The following is a 27,482-nucleotide window of genomic DNA, read 5'->3' as shown; positions in this document are numbered from 1 at the left end:
GGCGTGGCACCCACCAAAAAAAACTCTCCCACTTTATTATCACAGCTTTCTGAATCGGATTTCATTGCAGCCCCGGCCTGGTCTGATCTTCGCTGCTGCTTGTGAAATTGACACGGAGCCCTGAGTCAGTTTCATTTCTTGCTCAGGTCCACATTTCAACCAAGATCTTGTTGCAAAGCAATCTCCTTCTCGATCGCCGTATTGCCACAATTTAATTCGGATATTTTCTGTGATTTTTTGGGGGTCAATTCTTCCGATTTGTTTGTTGTTACACCTTAGCTCATGGCACATTTCGTTTAACTCGCACACCGTTGCGGAAGTGAAGGAATTGCAGAGTGTCTCTCTCCCAGAAAGGGATTATTGTTTAAATAGTTGACATGAGTAACGCACCCCAGCCAGGCTCCAAGCGATAGCATACCTTTCATATCAATAGTTTTGTGCGGGTTTGAAATGCAGTTGCCCTTCAAAGAATTTGGCAAGCTCCACTCAAGCATATATGTGTAGGTAATTCATGGGCAACCTTCCAAAGTTTTCCAAAACAAAAACCCCAAACAAACTGGGATTCAATGCATGTGTTAAGCCATGGGATAACACATCTTACAGGTGATTATTTTTAAATTCATGGCTTAGTGCTTGACTGGCAGTGGCTCAGACTGAGTCAGAAAGGTTGTGGGTTCAAGTCCCACTTCAGAGGCATGCAACACAGAAACACAGGAATAGGTCATTGAGCCCCTCGAGCCTGCTCTGCCATTGAATGAGATCATGGCTGATCTGCGACCTAACTCCATATACCCACCTTTGCCCCATATCCCTTAATACCTTTGGTTAACAGAAAGCTATCAATCTCAGATTTATAATTAACAATTAATCTAGCAACAATTGTCATTTGTGGAAGAGAGATCCAAACTTCTACCACCCTTTGTGTGTAGAAGTGTTTCCTAATTTCACTCCTGAAAGGTCTGGCTCTAATCTTTAGACTCTGCCCCCTAGTCCTAGACTCCCCAACCAGCGGGAATAGTTTCTCTCTATCTACCCTATCTGTTCCCCTTAATATCCTGAAAACTTTGATCAGATCACCTCTTAACCTTTTAAATTCCAGGAAATACAACCCTAGTTTGTGTAATCTCTCCTCGTAACTTAACCCTTGGAGTCCAGGTATCATTCCGATAAACCTACGCGGCACTCCCTCCAAGGTCAATATGTCCTTCCTAAGGTGCGGTACCCAGAACTGCTCACAGTGCACTGGGTGTGGTCGAACCAGGGTTTTGTACAGCTGCAGCATGACCTCTACCCTTTTGTACTCTAGTCCTCTGGGTATAAAGGCCAGCATTCATTTAACCTATTGAGCACAAAATCCAGGCTGGCATTTCAGTCTAATACAGTTAGAGTTGCTGGGGCCAAAATTCAGCTTCCCGAAAAGGCCTTTTACCGCCGGAAAGAGGCGGCCAAGTGGCGGAGTCGGGCGGCCGCCGATTTGGAGTCCAATGGCCGCCGCCAGCGAAATTCTCCTCGGTGCCTTTTCCACCCCACTGCTGCCGAACCCTCCTAAGTGCATCATCAAAGAACGCACTGCCGATCTCCCGCACCTCCACTGAAAATTAGCCACAAAAATCTTCAGGCTGCCGAGCGGTGCCCCCGACAGTCTTTTCTGTCGGTCTGCTGTGTTTTCCTAGTGTGCAACACGGCAGCGCAGCGGCCATTAAAGGCGAGGGCCCACTGCCGCGGCCGCCATTTTTTTTTTGCCGGTAAACTTCCAGGTCGGCCGGACAGTTATGCCCCCAGGTTTGACCGGGCCGCCAACAGGCAGCCCGGCACACCCTCTTGGGTGCCAGGCCGCTGGCTCAGCTGAAACGCTCCCTGGTGGCCCAGTGAACCGAACTAAAATAATGACAGAACTCGCAGCGGCTCTTCCCTTTAAGTGAAGGACTGACTGACAGTGGCGGAGACTCCGTCCCACCTCCACTTCCGCCCCTCCGGAATGCTCGCCTCCACACTTCCACCCCCATTATGACCGACTTCTGGTCCACTCCAAAAAAAATGACAAAGAGCTGAATTTCGCCAAGGAGGCCACCTCATCCACAGCGGCAGTGAAAATACATCAGAAGCGGTAGGTGCGATCTGTTTCGGGTGGCGCTGAATTTCTACCCCATTATCTCTTATATAAGATGTTAACCTGAGGCCTCGCCTGTACTGGATGTTAAAGATTTTAAAGAAGAGCTGGGTGCCTTGGCCAATATTTACCACTCAACCAACACTTCGAAAACTGAAGATCTAGCAATTTATCTCATTGCTGTTTGTGGGAGCTTGCTGTGCATAATTTGGCTTCTGTGTTTCCGACATCACAACAGTGACTATGCTTCAAAAGTACTTCATTTTCTGTGAAGCACTTTGGGAGATCCTGAGGTTGTGAAAGGCACCATAGAAATGCAAATTCTTTCCTTGTTTTTGTTATTTCATACAAACACAGTGCAGTAATTTTAACTCTGTTCAATGGTGAAAATGAGTGATATCGGATTGGGTGCCCGTTATATGCCTTGACTGATTTTCTCTTCCATTGCTTCCAATGGAATGGAAACGGGAGTGTGTTGTACACTGTGCACTGATGCAACAGTGCCCTTTTTACACCATCTGCCGAAGTATAAGCGACTCCCAGTAAGTTTGTAGGGTAATGTCATTTCGAGGCTATTGTTGGTGCAGTGTTAAATCCAACTGGGATCAGCTGACAGTCCAGAATTTGTAACCAACTGAAGAGCAATGAAAGGAAAGATGTATTTTGTCTCTGACTTTTTCCTGGAAAGCCATTTGTAGCACTGCTCTATCATTTGTAATAGAAGCGTTACAGACCACCTAGCCAGTCCAAGCACTTTCACCCCTTGCACCTCCGCCCCCTCCACCCCCCCCCACCCCCATGGCAAGTCTCATAGATGCTTCAACATCTGCCGTTGCTTCTAACTGCACCATTATCCAAACATCAGCTGCGGAGGGAATGAATTATAGAACATGAAGCTCATGTTTTCTTTCTGGTGAATTATTTTGAGACGATCAAGGTGATAGTTTATCACTTGATAGAAACATAGAAACATAGAAAAAAAAGGTGCAGGAGTAGGCCATTTGGCCCTTCGAGCCTGCACCACCATTCAATAAGATCATGGCTGATTATTCACCTCAGTACCCCTTTCCTGCTTTCTCTCCATATCCCTTGATTCCTTTAGCCGTAAGGGCCATATTTAACTCCCTCTTGAATATATCCAATGAACTGGCATCAACAACTCTCTGCAGTATAGAATTCCACAGGTTAACAACTCTCTAAGTGAAGAAGTTTCGCCTCATCTCGGTCCTATATGGCCTACCCTTTATCCTTAAACTGTGTCCCCTGGTTCTGGACTTCCCCAACATTGGGAACGTTCTTCCTGCATCTAGCCTGTCCAGTCCCGTCAGAATTTTATATGATTCTATGTGATTCCCTCTCATCCTTCTAAACCCCAGTGAATACAGGCCCAGACGATCCAGTCTCTCATCATATGTCAGTCCTGCCATCCCGGGAATTAGTCTGGTGAATCTTCGCTGCACTCCCTCAATAGCAAGAATGTCCTTCCTCCGGTTAGGAGACCAAAACTGAACACAATATTCCAGGTGAGGCCTCACCAAGGCCTTGTACAACTGCAGTAAGACCTCCCTGCTCCTATACTCAAATTCTCTAGCTATGAAGGCCATCGTCGAGTAGTTGCCACACATTAAGCTCAATGGAAAGGAATGTGACAGCTGCAATGTGCCAGCTATTGAGGTCCGCCCTCATAGGAGCGTAGACAATGCTGGACGGAGAAAGACCAAGGTCCATCTCATTCACCTGCTACCATCCTGGCAGTCACATCATTCACTGATAACAGAGTTGACTAATCATAGCAATCTCTGTCAATTAGTCTACTGTTTTTAGCTTTGGCTCAATGGTAGCACGCTTGCCCCTGAGTCAGAAGGTTGTGGGTTTAAATCCTACTCTACGGACTTGAGCACAAAAATCTAGGCTGACAAGCCAGTGCAGTGCTGAGGGAGTGCTGCACTGTCGGTGGTGCCGTCTTTCAGATGAGACGTTAAACCAAGGCACCATCTGCCTTCTCAGGTGGACATAAAAGATCCCATGGCACTATCTCAAAGAAGAGCAAGGGAGTTCTCCCCGGTGCCTTGGGGCCAATATTTATCCCTTAACCAACATCACTAAAACAGGTTATCTGGTGATTGTAAAATTTTGTATTTTGGGAGCTTGCTGTGCCCAAATTGGCTGCGGCACTTCCTACATTGCAATAGTGCCTGCAGTTCAACAGTACTGCACTGGGATGGCACCTCTGACAGTAATTAACAGGAGTATTAGCTGAGATATTGTGCTCGAGTTTCTGCAGTGGGACTATGAACCACCAAACTAACTGACTCCATATCCTGTAAGATTACCGCCCTGTAATCCCTCCTGGGTATTGGCTAGTTTTGGTTTTACTCATGTCCATCTCATTCTGCTTTGTGTGAAACTCTCACTTTTCTTTGCTGGGTGTGGGCGACGGTTGGAAGGGAAAGCAGAATTGAAGCACTGGAGGTTTTGTTTGTGGGGCTGGAAAGCAATACTGTTCTCTGCTGCAGTCCCTTGCATCCAGAGATTAATAAAAGTCTGAGCCTCGAGACTCGAGGAGGAGGTGGGAGATGAGCTTGCAATTTAACACCTCCCCATTAGCCTTGAGTGCACACAGCAATCAGCGGCAAGCCATTGATTTTGGTCATGAGAACGTGAAATGAAATTGGCAAAGCTGTAACTTGTGAACCATTTCCAGGCAAGGCAGCATAGTTACAGTAATGGGAGTACACTGAGTTTCTAAGACCGCCCCTAATGGACGATGTTCTTCCAGCACTGGAAACTCTCAGTGTTATCTATCCCTCGGGGCTTGCTTTTTAGCACCAGTGTCTTATCTTGACCCATGCTTATTCACTGTCCCTGCCCAGGCTGCCAGAGCCACTGAACAGAGATAAGTCACTAACAAGAGTAAAACAGGAAGGATAGACTTTAGGGAATCAAGTTATATGCAGCTCCTATCAATGCTTTATACTTTAACTGGTAACTTTCTAACAGGGTTTATTTCATTTATAGTATTTGCAATTCAAAATGAATAGGATGCACAAGAAACTTTACGTGGGGGCGCATTTATAGAAATAATTCTAACATTGTGCTTCTAAACTGAGGTACCCTGACTTGAGAGGGTCCATAACAATATCCCAGGGGATATATGAGAACATCAGGTTTCTGTATTTATTGAGTTACTAGTAGGTTATTTTTGTTGCAATATACTGTAAAAATTGTGCTGTGCATTGATAGGACTGGTTTCCTTTGGATAGAGGATTCCTACGAGTGCATTGGTGCTGGCAAGGCCCATCTGGAATGTGTGAATAGTCACTGTGGTTGTGAACACAAAAAAAGTTTGAAAGGGAAAGGAAAGCAAAGGAAAGGCCTTGTATTTCTATAGCGCCTTTCACCACCTTAGGACGTCCCAAAGCGCTTTACAGCCAATGAAGTGCTTTTTGCAGTGTAGTCACTGTTGTAATGTTGTTATCACATGATGTTTGTGGGATCTTGCTGTGTGCAACTTGGCTGCTGAGTTTCATCATCAACAACAGTGACGACAGTTCATTGGCTATAAAGCACTTTGGAACATGCTGAGGTCATGGAAGATGCTATATAAATGCGAGTCCTTCCTTTTTTAATGTGGGGAACGTGGCAACCAATTTGTGCACAGCAAGCTCCCACAAACAGCAATGTGATCATGACCAGATGATCTGTGTTAGGGATGTTGGTTCAAGTAAATATTGGCCAGGACACCGGGGACAACTCCCCTGCTCTTCTTCAACGTAGTGCCGTGGGATCTTTTACATCCACCTGAGAAAGCAGATTGGGCCTCGGTTTAACGTCTCATCCGGGGAAAAAAACACTGCTTTGCGACCAATTTTATGTAGTTTGTCTTTGTGCATCTGAGGCAGCCACTTCTCTGGTATTGTGGGGTGGGAGGGCAGATTTTATTTTTTTCAAGATCAGGGCTAGTCAATTTTGTAGGAGCAAATTTGGCGAAGTGCTGCACCATTCACTGGGCCTCGCACGGAGTCAGCACAACTCAGAAACCTGCAGCTGTACTGTCTGGGATTATGTGTTCTTTGATTTGGATGGAAAATTGTGGGTAGCATGCAAGTTCCTGTCAGCAGAGCAAGGCTGTGCAAAATTTATCCTTATACATCGAAACATCCAGGGGATAGTCATCTGTAGTCATTGTTTTTCTTAAACATTAGAACAGAGGAATTGTTGGTCATAAAAATATGAAGGTCTATCTAGTTTGCCTTTTACCATCATTGTCATTGCATGACACAACGATAATGCAGTTGTGGACTGATCACAGCGATCAATCTCTATCGATGAGTCTACAATAGACCCAGACATAAGGTGAGGAAAACCCCCAGTAGTGGAGGGCTTTGGGAACCATAGATCCAAAGTCACGTTCCTCCCGAGCACGCTATCCTCACCACATGTCATGTCTCAAATTATCCATATACTGGTTCCCAAAATAGTATCCTCAGAAAGAAATCTATCTCATTTGCATTTGAGTGAATCAACGGCACCATCTCCAACCATCTCCCTCGGGAGCTTGTTTCACAGATTTGCTCACTGTTTGCAGATTTGTTTGAATTTACCCCCCGCCCCCCCCCCTCCCAAAGTGCAGGCCGTTCTGGACAAGGTGAAAGAGATCACCATGGCCAACCATTGCCTTTCCAGTGAGGAACTGCCCATTTTATATAATCACACATCATAGCTCCAATCTTCCCATCTCCTCAATCATCCTGGCTGCTCTCTTCTGCATCTGCTCAATCAGCTGCCATATCCTTTATGTACTGCAGCGACCAGAACTCTACAGCATGGGCCGTCCCGACTGTGTGAGAACACCACCACAGGTCGGGGCTATAAATAGAGCTGGAGCGCCGGGCCCTGGAACATCGTGGCGGAGGTGCGGCGAATGAGGGTACAGGGCCCAGAAGAGGCGAGGGCTCAGGGGCAGCACGGACCTGCCCACACTGCGATGTGTGTGCGCACTAGGTCTGTGTGGCGGAGCTGGTCTCCAGTCATCCTGCTTGATCTTTGCCACTGGATAAAGGCCTAGCTCTGTCAAGCCCGTGTGGTGGCTGATGTGCAACGGTCACCACAAGTTACAAAAATTCACACAAAGGCATCTTCCACTCCTTCAACTGGAGTTCAGGACTGGAAGATCGGGTCCTTCATTGAAATATCTGTGAACTCATGTGGAAGCAAGTCATCCTCATTCGAGGGACCACCAATGATGATGACACAGTGTTCTAGGTGCGGTCACATTAATGATTTATAAAACAGCAGAAATTCCAGCTGAATTTCAGCTCCATGTTGACCTTTTAATACATCCCGACATTTGATTTACTTCACACACTGCCACTGAGCATTATTGCAATACCTTCAATTAATTGTCAATCAGAACCTTCAGTTCTCTTTCTTTTTCCATACACACTCATTTCTTTCTTGTAAGTAATAGTCTTTTCCTGGATTTTCTGTTTTCCATGGGAAACAATTTGTGAAACAATTTTCTACATTAAATTTCATCTGCACAAATGCTGAGGGAGTGCTGCTTTGTTGGAGTTGCTCTCTTTCAGATGAGACGTTGAACGAAGACCCCATTTGCTTGTTTCGGAATACATTAAAAAGCCAACTGCACTATTTAAAGACAAGCATTCTCTCAGAATTCTGGCCAATATCACCAAAATAAATTATAATTAAAAAAAAACTCATTCAGCGGATATGGGTGTCTCTTGCAAGGCCCGGCATTTATTCTCCATCCCAAGTTGCCCTTGAGAAACTGGTGGTAGGCCTTCTTCTTGATCCACTGCCGTCCGTGTGGTGAAGTGAAGTCATTACTATTATGTAGGCAAACGCAGATCTTGCGTTGTGTTCACACCGAGTCCTGCTTCCCCATCACTGCTACCCCACCACCTCACCACCCCCCCATGCCACACCCCGTGCCCATGCTCACTGACCTACAATGGTTCCTGGTCCTGCAACTCCTCCATTTTAAAATTTTCATCCTTGATCATCTGCCCTCATCCTTATGTGGCTCGGTATCAAACTTTGTAAAATAACATTCCTGTGAAGTGCCTTGGGTTGTTTTACTATGTTAAAGGCATTATATAATTGCAAGGTTTTGTTGTTGTTAGTGGTGAAGGTACTCCCACAATGCTGTTAGTTCGGGAATTACAGGATTTTTGACCCAGTGGCAATGAAGGAAGGATGCTATGTGTCGAAGTTGGGCTGGTGTGTAACTTGGAGGGCAACTGATGTAATTAATCGCTCTTTTTGGGACCTTACTGAGTGCAACTTAGCACCTCTGTTTGCCTACATAACAATAATGACTATACTTCAAAAGGTATTGCAAAGTATTTACCGCACAGAAATAGGCCATTCTGTCCAACAGGTTGCCCACACGTGGAAACATCCTCTCTATGTCTACCCTGTCAAACCCTTTCAGAATCTTATAGACTGCTATCGCGTCTTCTCCTTTCTAGAGAAAAGAGGCCCAGCCTTTCAATATTTCCTGATAGGTACAACCTCTCAGTTCTGGTATAATCTAGCAACTTCTCCAGTGCCTCTATATTCTTTTTATAATATGGAGACCCGAACTGTGCACAGTACTTCAAGTGTGGTCTAACCAAGGTTCAAAACAAGCTTAACCTAACTTCTCTCTTTTTCTATTCTATCTCCCTAGAAATGAACCCCAGTTCTTGGTTTGCTCTTTTATGGCCTTATTAACCTGTGTTACTACAGTTGGTGATTTATGTATCTGTACCCCCAGATCCCTCTGTTACTCTACCCTATTTACACACTTATTTTCCAAGGAATATATGGCCTCCTTATTCTTCCTACCAAAATGTACCATCTCAAACTTATCCATATTGAAGTTCATTTGCTAATTACATGCCCATTCTGCAAGTTTCTTAATGTCTTCATGTATTTTGTGTCCCTGCATCAACAACACCACCCCCCAAATTTGATGTAATTGGCAAATGTTGATTCTTTGGTGTTCTTTGATTGTTAAGGTATGTCAGCCTTGGCATAGTGGCAGCAGTCTTATCCTGGAATAGAAAGGTGTGGGTTCAAACCCCACTCCAGAGACTTGAACGCACCATCTAGACTGATGCTTCAGTGTAGCGCTGAGGAAATGCTGCCTCATTGGTTGAGATGTTAAACTGAGGCCCTGTCTGTCCTCCCGAGACTCATGGCACTATTTGAAAACAAGCAGGGAAGTTGCCCAGGTCAACATTTATCCCTCAACGAATCAAAACAGATTATCCACTTCTTTGCTGTTTGTGGAACCTTGCTGTGCACAAATTGGCTGCTGCATTTCCCTACATTACAGCATTGAATGCACTTTAACAAACAATTCATTAACTGTGAAGCATCTTGATGTCCTGAGGTAGTGCAAGGCACTACACAAATGCAAGTCCTTTCCTTAAGTGCTCACTTTGAGATGGCCTGAGCAAGTGAAAGGCACTATATCAATACAAACAATTTAATGTAAATATATTATCAGCCTTTTATGCTTTTCAATTCTATAATAAGTCAGGTTCTGTTGCTGTTCTTCCTGCACTTGGAGTGATCAATATTTACGGTTGAAGTCATTTTTTTTCTTGTTCACTTGGACCGTGAGGTGAGGTGGTGGGTGGTCTCTGCCCACTGTTGATCATGTTTGGGGTCATCATCCTTGCCTGCCTGTGGGTTAGCCACTGTTGCATTTTTCAGTGCATCATGGAGTTTCCCTTGGAGCTGGGGTACGTTCCCATGGTCTTTGCCCTGTTCCGACATGCCATGGTTGGCCAGCTCTCCCGGGGGGCAACATCAGGTGGCGCATAGCGGTCTGGATGACTCAAGCGCTGGTGGTCGAGTGCTCGTTGCAACTGGCGTCTTGTCACAAGAACATAAGAAATAGGAGCAGGAGTCGGCCATTTGGCCATTCAATAAGATCATGGCTGATCTGATCTTGGGCTCAACACCACTTCCCTGCCTGTTCCCCATAACCCAGGACTCCCTTATCTTCTAGAGGTCTGTCTATCTTCAGCTTAAATATATTCAAAGACCCTACACAGCTCTCTGGTGTAGAGAATTCCACAGATTCTGAGAAAAGAAATTCCTCCTCATCGCTGTTTTAACTGGGCGGCCCCCTATTCTGGAACTATGTCCCCTTGTTCTAGATTCCCTCACAAGGGGAAACACCCTCTCTGCATCTACTCTGTTAAACCCCCTCAGAATCTTATATGTTTCAATAAGATCACCTCTCATTCTTCTAAACTCCAATGAGTATAGGCCCAACCTGCTCAACCTTTCTTCATAAGACAACCCCCTCATCTCAGGAAGCAACCTTGTGAACCTTCTTTGAACTGCCTCCAATGCAAGTATATCCCTCCTTAAATACGGAGACTAAAACTGTACGTAATACTCTAGGTCTGGTCTCACCAATGCCCTGTACAGTTGTAGTAGGACTTCCCTACTTTTACACTCGCAGCTTAAGAGTGTGCAGGCAGAGAGGGAGTGGGTGACCACCGGACAAAAGAGGAGGACTAGGCAGGTCCATCTCGCTCTCCAACTTGTACTTTGTTCTGAATACCGGTGAGGGCGATGGTGGCTCTGGGAAGTACAGCCAGAGCCAATTCTATGGCACCACAGATGACTCAGCTGCACAGGAGGGGAGGAAGAAGAATGGAAGAGCTATAGTGGTAGGGGATTCACTAGTCAGGGGATCAGACAGGTGTTTCTGCGGCCGTAGATGTGACTGTATGTTGTCTCCCTGGTGCTAGGGTCAAGGATGTCACCGAGCAGCTGCAGGGCATTCTGGGGAGAGAGGGTGAATAGCCAGAGGTCGTGGTCAAAATCGGGACCAATGCCATAGGTAAAAATAGGGATGAGGTCCTGCAGGCAGAGTTGAGGGAACTAGGAGAGAAATGAAAAAGCAGGACTTCAAAGGTAGTAATCTCCAGATTACTCCCGGTGCCACGAGCTAGTGAGTACAGAAACAGGAGGATAGAGCAGATGAATGCGTGGCTGGAGAGATGGTGCAGGCAGGAGGGCTTTAGTTTCCATTGGGACCTGTACAAGCCGGATGGGTTGCACCTCAACAGAGCCGGGCCCAATATCCTCACGGGGGGGTTTGCTAGTGCTGTTGGGGAGGGTTTAAACTAGCTTGGCACAGGGATGGGAATCTGAAAATAGATTCAGTAGGGAGGGGAATAAAGCTGAAATTAGAAAGCAAAACTAAAGAAAGTGAGTTTGAAGGAGAGAAGAAACAAGCGGGAAAAAAGGGTAAAAAAAAATGTAAAAGCTCTTTGTCTAAATGCACGTAGCATTCGTAACAAAAGAGATGAGTTGCCGGCACAAATAGATAAAAAGGGTAAGATCTGATGGCCATTACAGAGACGTGGTTGCAAGGTGACCAGGACTGGGAATTAAATATTCAGGGGTATTTGACAATCCGGAAGGACAGACAGAAAGGAAAAGGAGGTGGGGTAGCTCTGTTGATAAAGGATGGAATCACTGCAATAGTAAGAAACGATATTGGCTCAAATGATCAGGGTGTTGAAACAGTTTGGGTGGAGATAAGGAACAATAAGCTGAAAAAGTCGCTGGTGGGTGTTGTCTATAGGCCCCCTAACAGTAGAAACTCTGTTGGTTGGAGCATAAACCAGGAAATAGTGGAGGCTTGTAAAAAGGGAACAGCAATAATCATGGGTGAATTTAACCTCCACATTGATTGGACAAATCAAATTGGTCAGGGTAGCCTTGAGGCGGAGTTCATAGAGTGCCTAAGGGATGGGTTCCTTGAGCAGTATGTAACGGAACCAAGCAGTGGGCAGGCTATCTTAGATCTGGTCCTGTGTAATGAGACAGGATTAATAAACAATCTCCTAGTAAAGGATTCCCTTGGAATGAGTGATCATCGATTGGTTGAATTTCAAATTCAGATCGAGGGTGAGAAAGTTGGATCTCAAACCAACGTACTAAGCTTAAATAAAGGAGGGCATGAGGGCAGATTTGGCTAAAGTGGACTGAGAAAATAGATTAAAGTGTAGGACGGTTGATGAACAGTGATGTACGTTTAAGGAGATATTTCACAACTCTCAATAAAAATATATTCCAGTGAGGAGGAAAGGGTGTAAAAGAAAAGATAGCCACCGTGGCTAACTAAAGAAATAAAGGACAGTATCCAATTAAAAACAAGGGCATACAAAGTGGCCAAAACTAGTGGGAGGACAGATTGGGAAGCTTTGAAAAGCCAGCAAAGAATTACAAAAAAATGATTAAGAAAGGGAAGACAGACTATGAACGTAAACTAGCATGAAATATAAAATCAGATAGCAAGAGTTTCGAGAGGTATATAAAAAGGAAAAAAGTGGCTAAAGTAAATGTTGGTCCCTTAGAGGACGAGACCGGGGAATTAGTAATGGGGAACATGGAGATGGCAGAAACTCTGAACAAATATTTTATATCAGTCTTTATGGTAGAGGACACTAACAATATTTCAACAGTGGATAGTCAAGGGCTATAGGGTTGGAGGAACTTAACACAATCAAAATCACGAAGGAGGTGGTACTCAGTAAGATATTGGGACTAAAGGCAGATAAATCTCCTGGAACTGATGGTTTGAATCCTAGGGTCTTAAGAGAAGTAACGGCAGGGATAGTGGATGCATTGGTTGCAATTTACCAACATTCCCTGCATTCTGGGGATGTTCCAGCAGATTTGAAAGCCGCAAATGTAATGCCCCTATTTAAAAAAGGAGGCAGACAAAAAGCAGGAAACTATAGACCAGTTAGCCTAACATCTGTGGTTGGAAAAATGTTGGAGTCTATTATTAAAGATGCAGTAGCAGGACATTTCGAAAGACATAATTCAATCAGCCAGAGTCAGCACAGATTTATGAAAGGGCAGTCATGTTTGACAAATTTGCTGGAATTCTTTGAGGATGTAATGAACAGGGTACTTAAAGGGAACCAGTGGATGTGGTGTATTTGGACTTGAGAAGTCATTTGAAAAGGTGCCACATAAAAGGTTACTGCACAAGATAAAAGTTCACGGGATTCGGGGTAATACATTTGCATGGATAGAGGATTGGCTAACTAACAGAAAACATCATGGATAGAGGAATGGCTAATTAACAGAAAACAGAGAGTCAGGATAAATGGTTCATTCTCGGGTTGGCAATCAGTAACTAGTGGGGTGCCGCAGGGATCAGTGCTGGGACCCCAACTATTTACAATCTATATTAATGACTTGGAAGAAGAGACCGAGTGTAATGTAGCCAAGTTTGCTGATGATACAAAGATGTGATGAAAAGCAATGTGTGAGGAGGGCACAGAAAATCTGCAAAAGGACATAGACAGGCTAACTGAGTGGGCAAAAATTTGGTAGATGGAGTATAATGTTGGAAAGTGTGAGGTTGTGCACTTTGGCAGAAAAAAAATCAAAGAGCAAGTTATTATTTAAATGGAGAAAAATTGCAAAGTGCTGCAGTACAGTGGGACTTGGGGATACTTGTGCATGAAACACAAAAGGTTAGAATGCAGCTACAGCAAATGATCAGGAAGGCCATTGGAATTTTGGCCTTTATTGCAATGGGGATGGAATATAAAAGCAAGGAAGCCTTGCTACATTTATATAGGGTATTGGTGAGGCCACACCTGGAATACTGTGTGCAGTTTTGGTTTCCATATTTAAGAAACGATATAGTTGCTTTGGAGGCAGTTCAGAGAAAGTTCACTAGGTTGATTCCGGAGATAAGAGGGTTGACTTATGAGGAAAGGTTGAGTAGGTTGGGCCTCTACTCATTGGAATTTAGAAGAATGAGAAGTGACCTTATCAAAATTGATACGATGACAAGGTGACAAATTGACAAGGTGGTTGCAGAAAGGATGTTTCCGCTGATAGGGGGGACTAGAACGAGGGGGCTTAATCTTAGAATAAGGGGCCGCCTATTTAAAACTGAGATGAGGAGGAATTCCTTCCCTCAGAGTGTTGTAAATCTGTGGAATTCGCTGTCTCAGAGTGCTGTGGAAGCTGGGACATTGAATGGATTTAAGACAGCGATAGACAGTTTCTTAACTGATAAGGGAATCATCATAATCATCATCATCATCATAGGCAGTCCCTCGGAATCGAGGAAGACTTGCTTCCACTCTTAAAAAGAGTCCTTAGGTGGCTGAACACTTCAATGCTAGAGCCATAATCCCTCTCACAGGTGGGGCAGATAGTTGTTGGAGGAAGGGTGGGTTTGCCGTACGCTCTTTCCGCTGCCTGCGTTTGATTTCTGCATGTTTTCGGCGATGAGACTCGAGGTGCTCAGCACCCTGCAGGGTTTATGGGGAGCGGGTAGGGAAGTGGACCTGATTCCGTGATCGGATCAGCCATGATCGTATTACATGGCGAAGCAGGCTCGAGGGGCCGTATGGCCTACTCCTGCTCCGATTTCTTATGTTCCTATATCGCAGCCCCCTTGCAATAATGTCATGCGCTTGAAAATATCATTCACCAAAGGAGGTCCTGATGCTCGTGGATTTGGAGGAGGGGCCGGTTTCGCGGGGCGGGGGTGTGGGGGGGGCGAACCCACTTTGTAGATGTAGTTGGAGTAAACTCTCCTTCCTCCAGCTTTTCCATTTCCTGCTGCCCTTTGATGGTGCTTTATTCAAGGCTTTCTTGGCACTGATGTGCATTCTATATCTGCCAGATGCTTTGGTTGTTTGGAGAGGAGAAGGAAGACTGAGATGGGCATCCCAAAAAATGGGACGCAGATTGTTTGGTATATCTCCAATACCGGGCCAAGCCGGGCCATCAGTCAGTCAGACTGGGATAGATCTCAAAAGGTGTTTCAGCCATGGCTTTACATTCGGGAAGGGCTGCATCAACAACAACAACAACTTATATTTATATAGCGCCTTTAATGTAGTGAAGCGTCCCAAGGAGTATTATGAGACCGAAAATTTGACACCAAGCCACATAAGGAGAAATTAGGGCAGGTGACAAAAAGCTTGGTCAAAGAGGTTGATTTTAAGGAGTGCCTTGAAGGAGGAAAGAGAGGTAGTGAGGTGGAGAGGTTTCGGTTGGAAATTCCAGAGCTTAGGGCCTCGGGAACAGAAAGCATGGCCACCGATGGTTGAGCGATTATAATCAGGGATGCTCAAGAGGGCAGAATTAGAGGAGTGCAGACATTCCAGGGCGGCGGGGGAAGGTTGTGGGGCTGGAGGAGATTACAGAGATGGGGAGGGGCGAGGCCATGGAGGGATTTGAAAACAAGGACGAGAACTTTGAAATCGAGGCGTTACTTAACCAGGACCCATTATTAGTCAGCGATCCTACAATAGTGAGGCATTGCACCTTCTTGCAGCTATTAGTAAGAAATGGCAGCATTTACCTTTGTAGTACGGAACTAATACTGACAGAGTAATTGGGTTATTTGAGTTTTCTCTCCTTTTTTTGCTTCTCCCAGGAGCTTGCAAAACTGCAGGGGTGGGTAAGGGAGGGCAGAAGGGAGGAAGTGTTTAAACAATGACTTGCATTTATATAGCGCCTTTCACAGTGCCTCAAAGTGCTTTACAGCCAATGAAGTACTTTTGGAGTGTAGTCACTGTTGTAGTGTGGGAAATGTGGCAGCCAACTTGCGCACAGCAAGCTCCCACAAACAGCAATGTGATAATGACCAGATAATCTGTTTTTTTTTTGTTATGTTGATTGAGCGATAAATATTGGCCAGGACACTGGCGATAACTCCCCTGCTCTTCTTCAAAATAGTGCCATTGGATCTTTTACGTCCACCCGAGTGAGCAGCAGTGGTGTAACTACGCCAATGCAGCCAAGGCAGTGGCATTGGGGCCTTCGCCTGAAGGGGGGCCCACCACCTCCTTCCTCGCGAACTCATTGGTGGTGTGGCTCAGCCGGAAAACGCTCTCGTCCATCCTCTTGGTGAAAGTTTTGAACCCGCCAACCCTGCTCTCCACCTCCTGCAGGTCGAGGGGGCTCTGCGGGGTGCTGAGTGCCAGGAAGAAGTTGCCCGCCACCATGTCGTCCTTCTTGCCCTGCTTCCAAGACTTCTCGTCGTTGCAGGTGAGGAAGTGCTGGAAGGCGTCACAGCGGGCCAGCACCGGGTGGCTCGTCATGTGGTTCATCCACAGGGTCAACCCTTTCTTCCACTTGGAGATGAAGTCCTCCTCGAAGCAGCCGCTGGCTTGCTTCTCGGGGATGTGGGGCACCGAGGTGACGGGGAACTTCTCCACCAGCCGGCCGTATAGCCAGTCGAAGTGCTTGTAGCTACGGTTGACCGGGCACTGGCTATGGCTGGGCACCAGGCAGTACGAGATCTAGCTCTTGGTGCCCTTGAACTTGGTCTGCTTGGTGGGCTCGATGGAGCTGGTGAACGGGTAAGGGTTCTCCTGCCACTCTGGGCCGGGCCGGCCAGCCACCACGCAGATCTTGTTGCCGTTCTTGACGAAGCCGGCCGCCTCGCCTAGGATGAACGCCTCGCTGCCCGACTTGACGAAGGTGGAGAAGCAGTTGAGGTTCCTGCTGACCATGGCCACGCTCTTGGAGGAGGAGGCAGCGGCCGAGGAGGAGGCGGACACCGACCCCCCCGACATTCCAGCCGCTGGCCCCCGTGCTCACTCGATGACGGCCCGTTCCGTCGAAATCAAAAAACCCGCCGCCGTCGCCGCCTCCCCCGCTCCCGGACAGCGGCTCATCCGCCACCGTCGAGTTATCGTCCCAGTCGGCGTCCCAGTTGTCAGCATCGCCGCTGCCCGACGCCTGGTGATGCAGCCCCGCCAGGACCCTCCCGAGGCCGCCGCTGCAACTACTCGTTTGGGCGAGAGGCGGGGCAGAAGGTGCTGGTGACGGGACAGGCCGGCAGGGAGAAGTCGCTGGGGGGGGGGGGCTGAGGCTGAGGCGGTGACGGGCTGTCGTAGCCGCCGGTCGGCACATTGGCATAGTGGGAGGCGGGGGGCTCGGCGCCACCAACACCGACACCGGGCGCAGCGTCGCCCCCATTCCCGGCCCGCAGGATCTGCACGTACGAGGCCGGGAAGAGGCCCCTCTGGCCAGGGCTGTTGGCCCCCTCCAGCCAGCCCTCGATGTCGTGCTCTCTGTGAAGGGTCAGCACCTCGTCCTCCCGCACCGAGATCTCGCCCACATTCTCGCTCTGGAAATCGTACAGAGCCCGAGCCTGGAGCGCCATCGTCCCGCCGTCTGCACCCGGCTCAACTCCGCTCCCGGACCCCGCGGTAACCCCCCACCCCGTAAACCCTCCCTCACACCAGTCCCGGCTCCCCCTCACACCGGCTCCCCCAGACTTTGAACTCCCTCTTCGGCCCCCTGGACCCCCTCACTTGAGGGGCAGCTGTGCGAGGTCTTCCCTGGCCAGCTGCACTTTTCCCTGTCGTCCTGTGATTTAAAAATAATCTATGTTTGCATTGGGGTTCACATCCTCTAATTATGCCACTGGTCAGAGCAGATAGGGCCTCAGTTTAATGTCTCATCCGAAAGACGGCACCTCCGACAGTGCAGCGCTCCCTCAGCCTAGATTTCTTTTTATGTGCTCAAGTCCCTGAAGTGGCCTTGAACCCACAAGCTTCTGACCCAGAGGCAAGAGAGCTCCCCGCTGAGCCACGGCTGAAGGGAGGAAGTGTTTAGTTGGTGATTATCGAGGCATCACGGTGTGGGTTAGGGTTGCTGGACTAGCTGGTCTTTTCCTGTCCATTAATTTCATATGTTCCTACTTAAATGTGAGTATTTTAGGGTCAGGGTATGGGAACTGAAAATCTATGAAGATTGCTAGCCCAGCAGGACTGAAATTCCCTAGATCTGCTGGTGCGCCAAGAGTTAATTGGAATATCCTGCAACTGAAGGAAATATCATCATCATCATAGGCAGTCCCTTGGAAACGAGGAAGACTTGCTTCCACTCTAAAAATGAGTCCTTAGGCGGCTGAACTGTCCAATACGAGAACCACAGTCTCTGTCACAGGTGGGACAGATAGTCGTTGAGGGAAGGGCTGGGTGGGACTGGTTTGCCGCACGCTGTTTCCGTTGGCTGCGCTTGATTTCTGCATGCTCTCGGCGATGAGACTAGAAGGAAATAACAGAGTAGTTTTCACCAGAACAGATGTTCTAAGTGAAGGAAACAGCAGCTGATCCGACAGCTGGCCGCAGAACTATTCATTCCTGCCTCTGTTTTTTTTCGCTGTCATGTTGAAAAGTGAGGAAAGCTTCTGGGATTTGCGAAACCGTGCACTTACACTGGGCTTTACGTTCGACGAGAACACAAGAAGTCAAAGAGCAGACAAGGGCACTGCAGTGTGTTATATATACAGACTATAGATATACTCTCTTTGTAGTCATTGTATAGTTGCATAAGATGGAGACTTGTTTACCTGATGTACTTTCAATAAGCTTTACACTGTGTATATACTATGCTGGCACCACTAGAGGGTGCAACTGGTGGAGACCGGGGTTTCCTGGTAAAAGGGTAGCCACCATGCGGCTGCCTCATTCTGGAGTTACAAATAAAGGACCAAGGTCACTATAGTTTGAGTACAACACATTGCCTCATGGAGTCATTCAGAAGCACATTACCGACATAACACAGTAGACGTGGGATCCACAGACTTCTGGAAGGCCTTCGATAAGGTGCCACACAAGGGACTCATACCAAAGCTCAGGGTGTGTGGATTTTGGGGCCAGGTAAAAGAATGGGTTGAACCATGGCCACAAAACTGAGGGTGGGATTTCAGAGAAGTTCTTTGCACTGGCAGCAAGGAGGACATGATGCCCCTCAGGGATCCATGCTGGGACCACTGTTTTTCACCGTTTACATGACTAAATTGGGGGGTGAAATTGGTCTGGAGAATAGTACTGGAGAAATTAATGGGACTGAAAACTGCTATATCCCCTGGACCTGATGGCCTCCATCCTAAGGGTTTAAAAAGGTGGCTACAGAGATAGTGGATGCATTGGTTGTCATCCACCAAAATTCTAGAACAGTTCCCATTGATTGGAAGGTAGCAAATATAACCCCGCTATTTAAGAAAGGAAGCAGAGAAAAAATGGGGAACTACAGACCAGTTAACCTGACATCAATAGTTGGGAAAATGCTAGAATCTATTATCAAAGACGTGGTAACAGGGCACTTAGAAAATAATAATAGGCTTGGGCAGAGTTAACATAGATTTAAACTAGCAGAATAGATAAGGGGGAACTAGTGGATGTGGTGTCTTTGGACTTTCAGAATGCATTCAATAAGGTGCCACCCAAGAGATTATTAAACAAAATTAGGGTTCATGAGATTGGGGGTAATATATTAGCATGGATTGAGAATTGGTTAACAGACAGAAAACAGAGAGTAGGAACAAATGGATTATTTTCGGATTGGCAGGCTGTAACTAGTGGGGTACTGCAAGGATCGGTGCTTGGGCCCAAGCTATTCACAATCGATTTCAATGATTTGGATGAGGGGACCCAAATGTAACATATCCAAGTTTGCTGATGATACAGAGCTAGGTGGGAATGTAAGTTGTGAGGAGGATGCAAAGAGACCTCAAGGGGATATAGACAGGCTAAGTGAATGGGAAAGAACATGGCTAATGGAATATAATGTGGGGAAATGGGAAGTTATCCACGTTGGTAGGAAAAATAGAAAAGCAGAGTATTTTTTAAATGTTGATAGATTGGGAAATGTTGAAGTTCAGAGAGACCTGGGTGTCCTTGTACAAAAATTACCGAAAGTTAATATGCAGGTACAGCAAGCAATTAAGAAAGCAAATGGTATGTTGGTCTTTATTGCAAGAGGATTTGAGTATAAGAATAAAGAAGGCCTACTGCATTAATATAGCAATAGAAACTCTGTTGATCGGAGTATAAACCAGGAAATAGTGGGGCCTTGTAAAAAGGGAACAGCAATACTCATGGGCGATTTTAAACTCCATATTGATTGGACAAATCAAATTGGTCAGGGTGGCCTTAAGGAAGAGTTCATAGAATGTATAAGGGACGGGTTCCTTGAGCAGTATGTAACGGAACCAAGCAGGGGGCAGGCTATCTTGGATCTGGTCCTGTGTAATGAGACAGGAATAATAAACAATCTCCTAGTAAAGGATCCCCTCAGAATGAGTGATCATAGCAAGGTTGAATTTCAAATTCAGATGGAGGGCGAGAAAGTTGGATCGCAAATCAAGGCACCAAGCTTAAATAAAGGAGACTACAAAGGTATGAGGGCAGAGTTGGCTAATGTGGACTGGGAAAATAGATTAAAGTGTAAGACAGATGATGAACAGCGGCATACATTTAAGGAGATATTTCACAACTCTCAAAAAAAAAAAATTCTAGTGAGGAGGAGTATATAAAGAGGGAAAGAGTGGCTAAAGTAAATGTTGGTCCCTTAGAGGACGAGACCGGGGAATTAGTGATGGGGAACATGGAGATGGCAGAAACTCTGAACAAATATTTTGTATCAGTCTTTATGGTAGAGTACACTAAAAATATCCCAACAGTGGATAGTCAAGGGGCAATAGGGGGCTGAACTTAACACAATCACAATCACTAAGGAGGTGGTACTCAGTAAGATAATGGGATTAAAGGCGGATAAAACCCCTGGATCTGACGGCTTGCATCCTAGGGTCTTAAGAGAAATAGCGGCAAGGATAGTGGATGCATTGGTTGTAATTTACCAAAATTCCCTGGAATCTGGCGAGGTCCCAGCAGATTGGAAAACTGCAAAAGCAATGCCCCTATTTAAAAAAGGAGGTGGACAAAAAGCAGCAAACTATAGACCAGTTAGCCTAACATTTTGTGGTTGGGAAGATGTTGGAGTCCATTATTAAAGAAGCAGTAACAGGACATTTGGAAAAACATAATTCAGTCAGGCAGAGTTAACATGGATTTATGAAGAGGAAGTCATGTTTGACAAACTTGTTGGAATTCATTGAGGATGTAACGAACAGGGTGGATAAAGGGGAACCAGTGGATGTGGTGTATTTGGACTTCGAGAAGGCATTTGACAAGGTGCCACATAAAAGGTTACTGCACAAGATAAAAGTTCACGGCATTAGAGGTAATATATGAGCATGCATAGAGGATTGGCTAACTAACAGAAAACAGAGAGTCGGGATAAATGGTTCATTCTCGGGTTGGCAATCGGTAACTAGTGGGGTGCTGCAGGGATCAGTGCTGGGACCCCAACTATTTACAATCTATATTAGCAACTTGGAAGAAGGGACTGAGTGTAACGTAGCCAAGTTTGCTGATGATACAAAGATGGGAGGTAAAACAATGTGTGAGAAGGACACAAAAAACCTGCAAATGGACATAGACAGGCTAAGTGAGTGGGCAAAAATTTGGCAGATGGAGTATAATGTTGGAAAGTGTGAGGCTATGCACTTTGGCAGAAAAAAATAAAAGAGCAAGTTATTATTTAAATGGAGAAAAATTGCAAAGTGCTGCAGTACAGAGGGACCTGGGGATCCTGGTGCATGAAACACAAAAGGATAGTATGCAGGTACAGCAAGTGATCAGGAAGGCCAATGGATTTTTGGCCTTTGTTGCAAAGGGGATGGAATATAAAAGCAGGGAAGTCTTGCTACAGTTATACCGAGTATTGGTGAGACCACACCTGGAATACTGCGTACAGTTTTGGTTTCCATATTTAAGAAAGGATATACTTGCATTGGAGGCAGTTCAGAGATGGTTCACTAGGTTGATTCCGGAAATCAGGGGGTTGACTTATGAGGAAAGGTTGAGTAGGTTGGGCTTCTACTCATTGGAATTTAGAAGAATGAGAGGTGATCTTATTGAAATGTATAAGACTATGAGGGGGCTTGACAAGGTGGATGCAGAGAGGATGTTTCCACTGATGGGGGAGACTAGAACTAGAGGGCATAATCTTAGAATAAGGGGGCTGCCTATTTAAAACTGAGATGAGGAGGAATTTCTTCTCTCAGAGGGTTGTAAATCTGTGGAATTCGCTGCCTCAGAGAGCTGTGGAAGCTGGGACATTGAATAAATTTAAGACAGAAATATACAGTTTCTTAACTGATAAGGGAATAAGGAGTAATGGGGGAATGGGCAGGGAAGTGAACCTGACTCCATGATCGGATCAGCCATGATGGTATTAAATGGTGGAGCAAGCTCGAGGGGTTGTATGGTCTACTACTGCTCCTAGTTCTTATGTTCTTGTAGTACAAAAAAGATATCGAAGAACTGGAGAACATAAAAATTGGCAAGGATATTATCAGATTGAGCAGACTGGAGCTCTTTAGAAAGAGCAAACCCAGATACAGGTCTTTAAAATTATGAAGGGATTCAACAGGGTGGATGTCGAGCAAACTGACGGATTTAGATCGAGTAAATGAAAATTAATTGTTTCCAATGGCTGAAGGGGCGATAATGAAAGGCGCAGATTTAAGGTGTTTGGCAAAATAACAAGAGGCGACATGAGGAAAAACCTTTTTATGCAACGAGCAGTTAGGATCTGGATTGCACTGCCTGATAGGGTGGTGGATACAGATTCAACAGTAGCGTTCCAATGGGAATTGGATAAATACTTGAAGGATATGGGGAAAGAGCAGGAGAGTGGGACTAACTGGATTGCTGTTCGAAGGAACCAGTGAAGACTCGATGCGTCGAATGGTCACCTCCCGTGCTGCAGTATTCTATGAAACTGTTTCTATTTGTGGGTGAGTCCATGCACACAGAGCAATGAAAATTGGACCTCATTGCCACATGGAGAGGTTGAATCAGATAGCATTGATGCATTTAAGGAGAGGCTTGATGTATACATCAGAGAGAAGGGAATAGAGGGATGCAGGGGCCGGATGGGAAGATGTAATTAGAGTGGGAAGCGGCTTGTGTGGAGTATAAACACCGGCACAGAGCAGTTGTGTCAAATAGACGGTTTCTGTGCTGTACATTCTGTAATGTAATTCTATATAATTATATCTAGTAATCAAAACCCTCCTTTAGACTTTGAAAATGCCGTTCCTAACTGCTCCCCCCGATGCTTCAGTGAGTAAATGTACTGCCAAGTGTGGAACTGAGCTACACTGTCCACAGGGGCTCTAGATTTGAAACCTGGTCTATGTTGGCTAGCTGGTGTTAACAGGGATAGCAGCTGAGGTGCTATAACTGGTGTTCGGGAGAGGAAGATTCAACTGGCGTTCCCATTCCCAGCGCCTCATAAAATTGAAAGAGGAACTAAAGAACTATAAAGGTTTGTGCAGAGTTTCTGCATTATCTCAAAGGTTGGGTGGGGTGTGGGGTGGGGACATGTCCATACCCTGATTTGATGATAGCCATGAGCTAGTAGGAAGGAAGCCCCAGGGACAACTGGTTTGTGCGAGAGCAGGGAATATCTGAGTCAATCCCTTGAGTGCAGGAAGCGGGGATGCGAGTCTACCCGTGATACACAAGAACGACTCAAGCCATCCATTCAGCAATCTGCAAGTTATTAAGTTTAACTTGCAATCAATGTTTTTGGCATACAAGAGTGAGTGAATACAATTCAGGATTTAAGTGAAGACAGCAGCTGGGAATTGAACAACTGCAGACACGGCCGATGTTCAGTCACGCCAGTGCAGCAGTGATATTATCGGTGACCCTTTCTGGATAGAGACACAACTTTAACATTGTTTCTTTCTCCGCTTGGTCACTTTAAGAACCTGACTCCAAATTAGCAATCTCTGTCCTGCGTGGGTCGTTGCAACACACAGCTGTTCATGGTATGGCCAAATATGAAAGCAATAGAGCTTAGCATGACAACTGCTGGAAAACTTTTTCCCGGAGTCAGGGGAAGAGACTATGTTGTCGAAATTCAGCCTCCCGATAAGGCCAGTTACCGCTGGAAAGTGACCACGCGGCGGTGTCGAATGGCCACCGCTCACGAAATTCTCCCCGGTGGTTTTTCTGAAGGTCCCCACTGCCGCCCCACTGCTGCCAAACCCTCCTAAGAGCGTCATCAAAGCACGCAGCGCCGATGTCCCATCCCAGAAGCAGAATTCACCTTAGAAATTCTTCCGCCCACCGTGCAGTGCCCCTGACAGTTTTTCCTGTCAGTGCACTGTGTTTTCAGTGTGTGTAAGATGGCGGTGCGGCCTCCATTAAAGGAGAGGGCGCACTGCCGCCGCTCGCCATCTTATTGTTTTTTGTCGGCCGACTGCCAGGTTGGGCTGACAATTATGCCCCCTGGTTCGGCCGTGCCACCAACAGGCGGCCTGGTAGCCCCCCACTCTTGGGTGCCAGGCCGATACCCTCCCCGGTGGCCCAGTGGACCTAAAAAGCTACAGAGCTTGCAGTGGTTCCCCCCTTTAACTGAAGGGGAGAGACGTGTTGACGGGCCAGAGCGATGACGTCACCAGCCCGGCCCTGATGATTGACGACGGCGGACACTCCGCCCACCCCAACTTCCGCCCCTCTTATGACGGACACTCTGCTCCCGCCCCCTCTTCAGCCCCATTATGACCGACCTCCGCCCCGCTCGAAAAAAAACAACGAAGAGCTGAATTTCGCAAGATGGGCCGCTGCATCCATTGTGGCAACCAAAACACAAGAAAAACGTTTCCGACAGGGCTGAGTTTCGGCCCCTATATGCTGTTGTGTCCAATGTTTGGTGCCCAGCATGATTGGGGGGAGGGAGATAAGTATTTCCAACTGGAACTGGAATGACGATTTGATGGGTTATGGTTTGCACCCACGATATTGTCAGATGGATGGACTGCAGCATCTCACCAAGGTTACATTGACAACACCTCCCTCCCTGTGACCTCTATCACCGAGAAGAACAAGGGCAGCAAACAGAAACTTGGCTTTGGTGGATTTCTTTGGTTTAAAAAATCCTAAGCATAGGGAGAGTTGAATGAGCAGAAGTTTCCTCCAACTAAATATTAGGAAGACTGATACAATTTTCTTCAGTCCCCGCCACAAACTCCGTTCCCTAGCCACCAACTCCATCCCTTTTCCAGGCAACAGTCTGAGGATGAACCAGACGGTTCGTAACCTTGGTGTCATATTTGACGCTGCGATGAGCTTCCGACCACATATCCACGCCATCACTAAGACCACATATTATCACCTCCGGAATATCGCCCGTCTCTGCCCCGCCTCAGATAATCTGCTGCTGAAACCCTCATCTATGTCTTTGTTAGCTTTAGACTTGACTATTCCAACACACTCCTGGCTAGCCTCCCATCTCCCACCCTCCATAAACACATCCAAAACTCGGCTGCCCGTGTCCTAACTCGCACCAAGTCCCGTTGACCCATCACCCCTCTGCTCGCTGACCTACATTGACTCCTGGTCAAACAACACCTCGATTTTAAAATTCGCATCTTTGTTTTCAAATCCCTTCATGGCCTCGCTCCTCCCTATCTCTGTAACCTCCTCCAGCCCTGCAACCCTCCAAGAATTCAGTGTTCCGCTAAGTCTGGCCTCTTGAGCTTCCCTGGTTTCCATCACTCCAACAATCGTGGCTGTGCCTTCAGCAGCTGTGGCCCTAAACACTGGAATTCCCCCACAAAAGCTCTTTGCCTCTCTACCTCACTTTTCACCATGTGATGCTCCTTAAAACCTACCTATTTGACCAATCTGTTGGTCATCTGCCCTAATATCTCCTTATGTGGCTCGGTGTCAATTTTTGTTTGATAACGCTCTTGTGAAGCACCTTGGGATGCTTTACATCATTAAAGGCACTTGTTGTTGGGTTAGGCTCTCGTTCTGCTTATGTCAGATGCCTGAATGAACAAAGAAAAGCAAATCAGTTTTTAGTTCTTCTACATTTGTGCACACAAACTTTAACTCATATTTAGACCCTCTGCTTTTGCGTCGAAAGCTCTTAAGTCCTGACTATACCAGGGTTCCATCCAATCTATAAAGGGGAACAAAGAAATGGCAGACCAGTTAAACAAGTACTTTGGTTCTGTCTTCACGAAGGAAGACACAAATAACCTACCGGAAATACTAGGGGATCAAGGGACTAGTGAGAAGGAGGAACTGAAGGAAATCCTTATTAGGCGGGAAATGGTGTTAGGGAAATTGATGGGATTGAAGGCCGATAAATCCCTGGGGCCTGATAGTCTGCATCCCAGAGTACTTAAGGAAGTAGCCCTAGAAATAGTGGATGCATAGGTGATCATTTTCCAACAGTCTATAGACTCTGGATCGGTTCCTATGGACTGGAGGGTAGCTAATGTAACACCACTTTTTAAGAAAGGAGAGAGAGAGAAAACAGGTAATTATAGACCAGTTAGCCTGACATCAGTAATGGGGAAAATGTTGGAATCAATTATTAAAGCTGAAATAGTAGCACATTTGGAAAGCAGTGACGGGATCAGTCCAAGTCAGCATGGATTTATGAAAGGGAAATCCTGCTTGACAAATCTTCTAGAATTTTTTGAGGATGTAACTGGTCGAGTGGACAAGGAAGAACCAGTGGATGTGGTGTATTTGGACTTTCAAAAGACTTTTGACAAGGTCCCACACAAGAGATTGGTATGCAAAATTAAAGCAAATGGTATTGGGGGTAATGTACTGACGTGGATAGAGAACATTTTGGCAGACAGGAAGCAGAGAGTCGGGATAAACGGGTCCTTTTCAGAATGGCAGGCAGTGACTAGTGGGGTACCGCAGGGCTCAGTGCTGGGACCCCAGCTATTTACAATATACATTAATGATTTGGATGAGGGAATTGAGTTTATTATCTCCAAGTTTGCAGATGACACTAAGCTGGATGGCAGTGTGAGCTGTAAGGAGGACACTAAAAAGCTGGTGAGTGGGCAGATGCATGGCAGATACAATATAATGTGGATAAATGTGAGGTTATCCACTTTGGTGGCAAAAACACGAAGGCAGAATATTATCTGAATGGCGGTAAATTAGAAAAAGGGGAGGTGCAGCGAGACCTGGGTGTCATGGTACATCAGTCATTGAAAGTTGGCTTGCAGGTTCAGCAGGTGGTGAAGAAGGCAAATGGTATGTTGGCCTTCATAGCTAGGGGATTTGAGTATAGGAGCAAGGAAGTCTTACTGCAGTTGTACAGTGCCTTAGTGAGGCCTCACCTGGAATATTGTGTTCTGTTTTGGTTACCGAATCTGAGGAAGGACAATCTTGCTATTGAGGCAGTGCAGCGAAGGTTCACCAGACTGATTCCCGGGATGGCAGGACTGACATATGAGGAGATACTGGATCGACTGGGCCTGTATTCACTAGAGTTTAGAAGGATGAGAGGAATCTCATAGAAACATATAAAATTCTGACGGGACTGGACAGGTTAGATGCAGGAAGAATGTTCCCGATGTTGGGGAAGTCCAGAACCAGGGGACATAGCCTTAGGATAAGGGGTAAGCCATTTAGGACGGAGACGAGGAGAAACT

The 27,482-nt window shown here is 46.3% G+C and overlaps 1 pseudogene; it reads right to left on the bottom strand.

Annotated features, from left to right (window-relative positions):
- Nucleotides 1-15,918: 15,918 nt before the first annotated feature.
- LOC139266270 (sorting nexin-18-like) lies at nucleotides 15,919-17,306 on the bottom strand (annotated as a pseudogene).
- Nucleotides 17,307-27,482: the final 10,176 nt, after the last annotated feature.

Source organism: Pristiophorus japonicus, chromosome 6 (genome assembly GCF_044704955.1).
Source record: "Pristiophorus japonicus isolate sPriJap1 chromosome 6, sPriJap1.hap1, whole genome shotgun sequence".
NCBI lineage: Eukaryota > Metazoa > Chordata > Chondrichthyes > Pristiophoridae > Pristiophorus > Pristiophorus japonicus.
Note: the sequence above shows the minus strand (reverse complement) of the source record. Positions and strands in the feature narration are given on the sequence as shown.